The sequence below is a fragment of the Silurus aristotelis genome (genome assembly GCF_946808225.1).
Source record: "Silurus aristotelis genome assembly, chromosome: 4".
NCBI classification, from domain to species: Eukaryota; Metazoa; Chordata; class Actinopteri; order Siluriformes; family Siluridae; genus Silurus; species Silurus aristotelis.
The window spans coordinates 36,251,228-36,261,237 of NC_139577.1; the positions used below are offsets into that span (position 1 = coordinate 36,251,228).

Sequence of the window (10,010 nt, forward strand, 5' to 3'; positions counted from 1 at the left end):
CCTGCATTACTGCCAGGAGCATCACACAGACTTCCTCTTTGGCTGGAGATGTTGACCAACTTTCCCGGCCTGCCGAGATGACCCCCAGTATGCCTCTGTGCCAAGCAGGCTCATAAGCCTGTCAGCCTTTGACTCCTCGTCCTGCTGCGTTGCTGAGAATGTTCCCCAGCCTGCCTGCTCTTCTGAGAATGTCTCCCAACCCACCTGCCATGCTAAAGTCTTCGCTCAGCTTCCGAGCCTCACTGATGACGTCACTCTGCGCTCTAGCCCAGCAGATGGCGTTGCACCACTCTCTATCTCTACCTCTCTCCATTCTCTAGCCCCGTTAGCAATGTCGCTGACAACATAGTTATGTTTCTGAGCCACGCAGAAAACGTCTCTCTGATCACAAGTGCCGCTCAGGCCTTTCAGGAGGCGTCGCTCCTCCTAATCACGTCGGCCAGAACGTCTGGGTGCGCACCAGGGACCAGCCCCTGAATGCAGCCTCCAGCAGGCTCACCCTGCTCTTTATCAGGCCTTTCCCAGCCCCAAGGACCCGATATTCTGTGTCAGTCTGTGTCGGTGTCAAGGGATTGCCATATTTTTGAAAGAATTTTATTCCAAGTCTTCAACTGTTTCCAACCCATCTCTGAATATATAACAGCACTGTAAGGCGCACGGTCATGCTCACTCACATTGTTATTGACGATCCTCTGCACTTCTTTGTAGGTGTCATTGGTGAGGGAGGTGTTCACTGGAATGCTGATGTTACTGATGAGAAACGTGAAGTTGACTGCAAAGGTCGTGTCTGAAATTTTTGTAGAACAAAACAAATGTGATTTAGAAAAGCTGATAATGTTCATGGTGATGAGACAATGATTTGTATTTTATATAAATGTTTTGTAAGAAGAAAGCAGACATACTTGCATAGGTGAAGTTCAGCACTGTAACAGCATCAGTAAGATTTGAGAGTCGAGCACTCAGTAGAGATTGAGTTGCATTGATGACCATATTCATAGTTGGAACAAGAGAGGAGAAGTTAAAGACCATCAAGATTTTAACCACAACTGATCCAGGTCTGACAAAAGAAATAATTATATTATTTCTAATTAAGAAACTATTGTGAATTTTGAGTATTTTATTTAAATATGTTTCAGAACATATAACCCAGCCATTAGGGGGGCACAAGCCAGTGTACTCTTAGTGCCGGTCCCAAGCCCGGGTAAATGGGGAGGGTTGCGTTAGGAAGGGCATCCAGCATAAAACATGTGCCATATCAAATATGCGGATCACAAATGAGAATTTCATACCAGATCGGTCGAGGCCCGGGTTAACAACGACCGCCACAGGTATCGTTAGCCGACAGGGTACCGGTGGAAATTGGGCTACTGTTGGCCGAAGGAGGAGAAGGAGAGGAGGAAGGCGTCTACAGAGACGGCAGGAAAAGGAGCAGTGTAGGAGAGTAGAGGTTCGGGTTGGTACTTTAAATGTTGGTACTATGACGGGTAAAGGGAGAGAGATAGCTGATATGATGGAGAGAAGAAAGGTAGATGTGTTGTGTGTTCAGGAGACCAAGTGGAAAGGGAGTAAGGCCAGGAACATTGGAGGTGGGTTTAAACTGTTTTATCATGGTGTGGATGGAAAGAGAAATGGTGTAGGGGTGATTCTGAAGGAAGCGTACAGTAAGAGTGTAGTGGAGGTGAAGAGAGTTTCTGATAGGGTGATGATCGTGAAGGTGGAAGTTAAAGGGATGATGATAAATGTCATCAGTGCCTATGCTCCACAAGTTGGCTGTGAGATGGAGGAGAAGGAAAGATTCTGGAGTGAATTAGATGAAGTGGTAGATGGTGTACCTAGGAAAGAACGATTGGTGATTGGGGCAGACTTTAATGGGCATGTAGGTGAAGGGAACAGAGGTGATGAGGAGGTGATGGGTAGGTATGGTTTTAAGGAGAGGAATGTGGAAGGGCAGATGGTGGTAGATTTTGCTAAAAGGATGGAAATGGCAGTGGTGAACACGTATTTTAAGAAGAAGGAGGATCATAGGGTGACGTATAAGAGTGGAGGAAGGTGCACACAGGTGGATTATCTTCTGTGTAGGAGATGCAACCTGAAGGAAATTGGAGACTGTAAGGTGTTGGCAGGGGACAGTGTAGCTAGACAGCATCGGATGGTGGTCTGTAGGATGGTTTTGGAGGCGAAGAAGAAAAGGAGGAAAGTAAGGTTTGAAAGAAGAATAAGATGGTGGAAACTGAAGGAGGAAGAGTGTAGTGTGAGGTTCAGGGAAGAGGTCAGACAGGGGCTTGGTGGTGGTGAAGAGGTGCCAGATGATTGGGCAACTACTGCAGGAGTGATGAGGGAGGCGGCTAGAAAAGTACTTGGTGTGACATCTGGAAATAGAAAGCAAGACAAGGAGACGTGGTGGTGGAATGAGGAAGTACAGGAGAGCATTAGGGGAAAGAGGTTGGCAAAACAGAAGTGGGATTGACAGAGTGATGAGAAGAGTAGGCAGGAGTACAAGGAGATGCGGCAGCAGGTTAAAAGGGATGTGGCGAAAGCCAAGGAAAAGGCATATGAGGAACTGTATAAGAGGTTGGACACTAAGGAAGGAGAAAAGGATTTATACCGATTGGCCAAGCAGAGGGACCGAGCTGGGAAGGATGTACTGCAAGTTAGAGCAATAAAGGATGGAGAGGGAAATGTGTTGACTAGTGAGGAGAGTGTGTTGAGAAGATGGAGGGAGTATTTTGAGCAGCTGATGAATGAGGAAAATCAGAGAGAGAGAAGGTTGGAGGATGTGGAGTTGGTGAAGCAGGATGTAGATAGGATTAGTAAGGAGGAAGTGAGAGCAGCGATTAAGAGGATGAAGAATGGAAAGTCGGTTGGACCAGATGACATACCGGTAGAAGCGTGGAGATGTTTAGGAGAGATGCAGTGGAGCTTTTAACCAGATTGTTTAACAGGATTCTGGAAGGGGAGAGTATGCCTGAGGAATGGAGAAGGAGTGTGCTGGTACCGATCTTTAAGCATAAGGGAGATGTGCAGACCTGCAGTAACTACAGGGGAATTAAGTTGATCAGTCACACCATGAAGTTATGGCAAAGAGTAGTGGAAGCCAGGCTGAGAGAAGAGGTGACCATCTGTGAGCAACAGTATGGTTTCATGCCGAGGAAGAGCACCACAGATGCCTTATTTGCTTTGAGGATGTTGATGGAGAAGTATAGAGAAGGACAGAAGGAGCTGCATTGTGTATTTGTGGATTTAGAGAAAGCGTACGACAGGGTGCCGAGAGAGGAGTTGTGTTATTGTATGAGGAAGTCAGGTGTGTCAGAGAAGTATGTGAGGGTGGTGCAGGACATGTATGAGGACAGTGTGACGGCAGTAAAGTGTGCAGTAGGTACGACAGACTGGTTCAGGGTGAAGGTTGGACTGCATCAAGGATCGGCCCTGAGCCCTTTCCTGTTTGCAGTGGTGATGGACAGGTTGACGGACGAGGTCAGACAGGAGTCTCCCTGGACTATGATGTTTGCAGATGATATTGTGATTTGTGGTGAGAGTAGAGAGCAGGTTGAGAAGAGCCTGGAGAGGTGGAGATATGCGCTGGAGAGAAGGGGAATGAAAGTCAGTAGGAGTAAGACAGAGTACATGTGTGTGAATGAGAGGGAGGGCAGTGGAGTGATGCGGTTGCAGGGAGAAGAGGTGGAGAAGGTGGAGGAGTTCAGGTACCTGGGGTCAACAGTGCAAAGTAATGGAGAGTGTGTTAGAGAAGTAAAGAAAAGAGTGCAGGCAGGGTGGAGTGGGTGGAGAAGAGTGACAGGAGTGATTTGTGATAGAAGAGTTTCTGCAAGAATGAAAGGGAAAGTTTATAGGACTGTGGTGAGACCTGCGATGTTGTATGGATTAGAGACAGTGGCATTGAGTAAAAGACAGGAGGTGGAGCTGGAGGTAGCAGAGCTGAAGATGTTAAGGTTTTCGTTGGGAGTGACGAGGATGGACAAGATTAGAAATGAGTTTACTAGAGGGACAGCACATGTAGGATGTTTTGGTGACAAGGTGAGGGAGGCGAGATTGAGATGGTTTGGACATGTGCAGAGGAGGGACATGAATTATATTGGTAGAAAAATGCTGAAGATGGAGCCACCAGGTAGGAGGAAAAGAGGAAGGCCAAGAAGGAGGTTCATGGATGTGGTGAGGGAAGACATGCAGGTAGTTGGTGTAAAAGAGGCAGATATAGAGGACAGGGTGGTATGGAGACGGATGATCCGCTGTGGCGACCCCTAATGGGAGCAGCCGAAAGAAGAAGAAGAAGATGTTTCAGAACATAACATACATTACGGAGACTGTATTGGTAGAACTCTCAGTTGATGACGCTGTGTTTGTAGTGTTGAGTGGAGTAGGAGGTGGGAATGTCGTTGCGTCATTTGCCTTTATAGTGTTTAGATTTGAAGACATATACACATTATTATTTGCTGAATCAATGTTGCCAGTTATTGGTTTAAAAGATGTTGTACCCTGTGTTCTGGATGTGCTCATTTCTGTTGTTTGTGTTGTAGTTGCTGCAGAATTTGTAGTTGTATTTGTTATTTCTGTACCTGTGCTTGGAGCTAGATTAGATGTAAATGCAGTTATTTGTGGAATTATTGTAGCCTGTGATGTGGGTACACTACTAGCAATAAATTCTGGTGATAGTGCTGTATTTGGCACTACAGCTGTAAGCTTGGTTGTCCCTGATGTTGTTGATTCATAGTTTGCTACTGATGCAGCTACACTAGATGTAGATTTAAGTGTTTGTGTGGTTGTTTGTCCTGTGTGTGTTGTAGGCCATGTTGTAAATATAGTGCTTGTAGTAAGTTCTGTTTTTGTCAATATAGTAGAGTTTTGAAATAGAGAAGATGTTGTTGTAGCCTGAGTTGAGGGTATAGTACTAGTGGTCGCCTCTGGTGATAATGTTGTAGTTGATGGTACAGTTGTAGGTTTGGTTGGTGTCACTGTACTTGGTGTTTCATTGCTTTTAGTTGATGCAACTAAAGTAGACATAGATTCAGGTGTTTGTGTGGTTGTTGTAGCCTGTGTTGTAGGTACTGTACTAGTGTTTAATCCTGGTGATAGTGTTGTTGATGAAATAGTTGTCGGGTTGGTTGTTGGTGATGTAGTTGTTGTTTCATTGCTTTTAGTTGGTGCAACTAAAGTAGACATAGATTCAGGTGTTTGTGTGGTTGTTGTAGCCTGTGTTGTAGGTACTGTACTAGTGTTTAATCCTGGTGATAGTGTTATAGTTGATGGAATACTTGTAGGGTTGGTTGTTACTGATGTAGTTATTGATTCACTGTTGGCATTTGTTGAAGCTTGAGTAGATGTAGATTCAGTTGGTTTTGTGGTTGTTGTAGCCTGAGTTGTATTACCGTACTATTGCATACTTCTGATGATGGTGTTGTTGATGGAGAAGTTGTAGTTTTGGTTGTTTCCACTGTACTTGTTGTTTTATTGCTTGTAGTTGATGCAACTAAAGTAGACATAGATACAGGTGTTTGTGTGGTTGTTGTAGCCTGTGTTGTAGGTACTGTACTAGTGGTCACGACAAGCAATACATTTGTAGTTGAATGAACAGCTGTAGTTGTTGATTCATTGACTGTAGTGGTTGTAGCTAGAGTAGATTGGGTTGTTGTATCCTGTATTGTAGGTAAAGTTCTAGTGGTTACCTCTTGTGATAGTGTTGTCATTAATGGAATAGTTGTAGGGTTGGTTGTTGCTGATGTAGTTGTTGATTCACTGTTGGCAGCTGTTGAAGCTTGAATAGATGTAGTTTCAGTTGGTTTTGTGGTTGTTGTAGCCTGTGTTGTATGTAACGTACCAGTGCTTACTTCTGGTGATGGTGTTGTTGATGGAGAAGTTGTAGTTTTGGTTGTTTCCACTGTACTTGTTGTTTCATTGCTTGTAGTTGAGGCAACTAAAGTAGACATAGATTCAGTTGGTTTTGTGGTTGTTGTAGCCTGTGTTGTATGTACCGTACCAGTGCTTACTTCTGGTGATGGTGTTGTTGATGGAGAAGTTGTAGTTTTGGTTGTTTCCACTGTACTTGTTGTTTCATTGCTTGTAGTTGATGCAAATAAAGTAGACATAGATTCAGGTGTTTGTGTGGTTGTTGTAGCCTGTGTTGTAGGTACTGTACTAGTGGTCACCTCTGATGATAGTATTGTAGTTGATGGAGTAGTTGTAGAGTTGATTTTTGCCGATATAGTTGTTGATTCACTGTTAGCATTTATTGAAGCTTGAGAAGATGTAAATTCAGATGTTTGAGAGGTTGTTGTAACCTGTGTTGTAGGTACTGTACTAGTGCTCACTTCTGGTGATGGTGTTGTAGTTGATGAAATAGTCGTAGGGTTAGTTGTTGCTGATGTAGTTGTCGATTTACTGTTAGCAATTGTTGAATTTAGAGTAAATGTAATTTCAGTTATTTGTGTGGTTGTTGTAGCCTGTGTTGTAGGTACTTTACTTGTGGTCAGTCCTGGTAATAGTGTTGTAGTTGATGAAATAGTTGTAGGGTTGTTTGTTAGTGATGTAGTTGTTGTTTCATTGCTTGTAGTTGATGCAACTAAAGTAGACATAGATTCAGGTGTTTGTGTGGTTGTTGTAGCCTGTGTTGTAGGTACTGTACTAGTGTTTAATACTGGTGATTGTGTTGTAGTTGATGAAATAGTTGTCGGGTTGGTTGTTGGTGATGTAGTTGTTGTTTCATTGCTTTTAGTTGGTGCAAGTAAAGTAGACATAGATTCAGGTGTTTGTGTGGTTGTTGTAGCCTGTGTTGTAGGTACTGTACTAGTGTTTAATCCTGGTGATAGTGTTATAGTTGATGGAATACTTGTAGGGTTGGTTGTTACTGATGTAGTTATTGATTCACTGTTGGCATTTGTTGAAGCTTGAGTAGATGTAGATTCAGTTGGTTTTGTGGTTGTTGTAGCCTGAGTTGTAGGTACTGTACTAGTGGTCACGACAAGCAATAAATTTGTAGTTGAACGATCAGCTGTATTTGTTGATTCATTGACTGTAGTGGTTGTAGCTAGAGTAGATTGGGTTGTTGTATCCTGTATTGCAGGTAAAGTTCTAGTGGTTACCTCTTGTGATAGTGTTGTCCTTAATGGTATAGTTGTAGGGTCGGTTGTTGCTGATGTAGTTGTTGATTCACTGTTGGCAGCTGTTGAAGCTTGAATAGATGTAGTTTCAGTTGGTTTTGTGGTTGTTGTAGCCTGTGTTGTATGTACCGTACCAGTGCTTACTTCTGGTGATGGTGTTGTTGATGGAGAAGTTGTAGTTTTGGTTGTTTCCACTGTACTTGTTGTTTCATTGCTTGTAGTTGATGCAATGAAAGTAGACATAGATTCAGGTGTTTGTGTGGTTGTTGAAGCCTGTGTTGTATTTACTGTACTAGTGGTCACCTCCGATGATAGTGTTGTAGTTGATGGAGTAGTTGTAGGGTTGATTTTTGCCGAAAAAATTGTTGATTCACTGTTAGCATTTATTGAAGCTTGAGAAGATGTAAATTCAGATGTTTGAGAGGTTGTTGTAACCTGTGTTGTAGGTACTGTACTAGTGCTCACTTCTGGTGATTGTGTTGTAGTTGATGAAATAGTCGTAGGGTTAGTTGTTGCTGATGTAGTTGTCGATTTACTGTTAGCAATTGTTGAATTTAGAGTAAATGTAGATTCAGTTATTTGTGTGGTTGTTGTAGCCTGTGTTGTAGGTACTGTACTAGTGCTTACTTCTGATGATGGTGTTGTTGATGGAGAAGTTGTAGTTTTGGTTGTTTCCACTGTACTTGTTGTTTTATTGCTTGTAGTTGATGCAACTAAAGTAGACATAGATTCAGGTGTTTGTGTGGTTGTTGTAGCCTGTGTTGTAGGTACTGTACTAGTGGTCACGACAAGCAATAAATTTGTAGTTGAATGAACAGCTGTAGTTGTTGATTCATTGACTGTAGTGGTTGTAGCCAGAGTAGATTTGGTTGTTGTATCCTGTGTTGTAGGTAAAGTTCTAGTGGTCACCTCTCGTGATAGTGGTGTTGTTGATGGAATAGTTGTAGGGTCGGTTGTTGCTGATGTAGTTGTTGATTCACTGTTGGCAGCTGTTGAAGCTTGAATAGATGTAGTTTCAGTTGGTTTTGTGGTTGTTGTAGCCTGTGTTGTATGTACTGTACCAGTGCTTACTTCTGGTGATGGTGTTGTTGATGGAGAAGTTGTAGTTTTGGTTGTTTCCACTGTACTTGTTGTTTCATTGCTTGTAGTTGATGCAACGAAAGTAGACATAGATTCAGGTGTTTGTGTGGTTGTTGTAGCCTGTGTTGTAGGTACTGTACTAGTGGTCACCTCTGATGATAGTGTTGTAGTTGATGGAGTAGTTGTAGGGTTGATTCTTGTCGATATAGTTGTTGATTCACTGTTAGCATTTATCGAAGCTTGAGAAGATGTAAATTCAGATGTAGTTGTTGAGTCATTGTTCGCAGTGAGTGTAGCTAGAGTAGATGGGCTTGTTGTAGCCTGTGTTGTAGATACTGTACTACTGGTCAATCCTGGTGATAATGTTGTAGTTAATAGAACAGTTGAAGTTGTTGATTCATTGTTCGTAGTGGTTGTAGTTAGAATAGATTCAGGAGTTTGTGTAATTGTTTGTCCTGTCAGTGTTGTTGGCTGTGCTCGGAATACTGTGCTTGTAGTCAGTTCAGTTGGTGGTACAATCATGGTTTCCTCTCCCATTTGTGTTGTCCATTTGGTGGTACTGTTCCCGTCTGTAGTTTCTGCTGTATTTGATATTGTAGTTTGTGCTCCAGCCCCATAAAGCACCAGCCAAAAGCACACTGTTGCAATAATACGTTATAATCATTTAAAGTTGCAAAATAATTCATTTACAAAAGCTTTTTAATAAAATTACTTCAAGACTTTTTGATTATTTTGGGTTCATCCGACATCATATAACCAAGCAACTTCCTGTGTGTTGTGACAGATTGTAAGATCTGAACAGATCTTTTGCTGTTGAGCTAGTCGTTACAGAACATCCATCTAAATGCAGGTTGAGATGCTGGAGCTTCTGTATACTAGTTTTTGGGCCGATGAGCAAAATCTCCGTCTTATCATAATTTAAAAGTAGAAAGTTATGGGTCATCCAATCTCTTATTTCTTCAACACACTCAGTTATCAGAGCTAATTGAGCTGTATCGCCTGGTTTAGATGAGATATATAGCTGAGTATCATCAGCATAACAATGGAAGCTAATTCCATGCCTTCTAATAATATTTCCTAAGGGAAGCGTGTATATTGTGAAGAGCAGGGGTCCTAGAACTGAACCTTGTGGCATGCCATAGTTCACTAGCATTAGCCTGGATAGCTCTCCATTTAAGTCTACGAAATGGTAACTATCGGACAGGTAGGATTTAAACCAGCTTAATGCCTGTCCCTGAATGCAGATGTAATTCTGTAAGCGATCTAGGAGAAGATCATGATCTATAGTGTCGAACGCAGCACTAAGATCTAGTTAAACTAACAGCAAGATGAAGCCTTGGTCTGAAGCTAAAAACAGGTCATTAGTGATTTTAACTAGGGCAGTTTCTGTGCTATGATGGGGCCTAAAACCTGACTGAAACTCTTCAAAGATATTGTTCTCTTGTAAGTAGGAACAGAACTGGGCAGTGACAATCTTTTCTAAAATCTTAGACATAAATGGGAGATTTGAAATTGGTCTGTAATTCGATACCGTGCTTGGATCCAGATTAGGTTTTTTAATGAGGGGCTTAATAACTGCTAACTTGAGGGATTTAGGGACATGACCTAACGATAGTGAGGAGTTAATAATATTGAGAAGAGGCTCACCAGCTGTATATAACACTTCCTTCAGTAGTTTAGTGGGAATTGGATCTAACTGACATGTTGTTGATTTAGCTTTCATAATAGCATCATACAGCTCTTCCTGTCCTATACATGTAAAACAGTGTAGTTGTGGGGTTGTAGGTACGATTGTGTCGGGAGATGCTGTCAGAGGTTGAA

The 10,010-nt window shown here is 42.4% G+C and overlaps 2 long non-coding RNA genes across 7 annotated transcripts; both read left to right on the forward strand.

The window, feature by feature from the left end:
- Window positions 1–656: 656 nt before the first annotated feature.
- Window positions 657–4,297, forward strand: LOC310724693. Its single transcript, XR_014533147.1, has 3 exons — window positions 657–783; window positions 890–1,112; window positions 4,283–4,297. It is a non-coding gene; the product is annotated as an uncharacterized lncRNA (long non-coding RNA).
- A 950-nt stretch (window positions 4,298–5,247) lies between these two features.
- On the forward strand, window positions 5,248–8,447 carry LOC310724691. 6 transcript variants are annotated; one of them, XR_014533142.1, is made up of 8 exons: window positions 5,286–5,348; window positions 5,630–5,821; window positions 6,140–6,463; window positions 6,626–6,949; window positions 7,073–7,371; window positions 7,534–7,876; window positions 8,000–8,161; window positions 8,321–8,447. It is a non-coding gene; the product is annotated as an uncharacterized lncRNA (long non-coding RNA). The 6 variants fall into 6 exon arrangements; XR_014533143.1 differs by having other exon boundaries at window positions 8,000–8,431; XR_014533144.1 differs by having other exon boundaries at window positions 7,534–7,717; window positions 8,000–8,430.
- The last annotated feature ends 1,563 nt before the right edge of the window (window positions 8,448–10,010 follow it).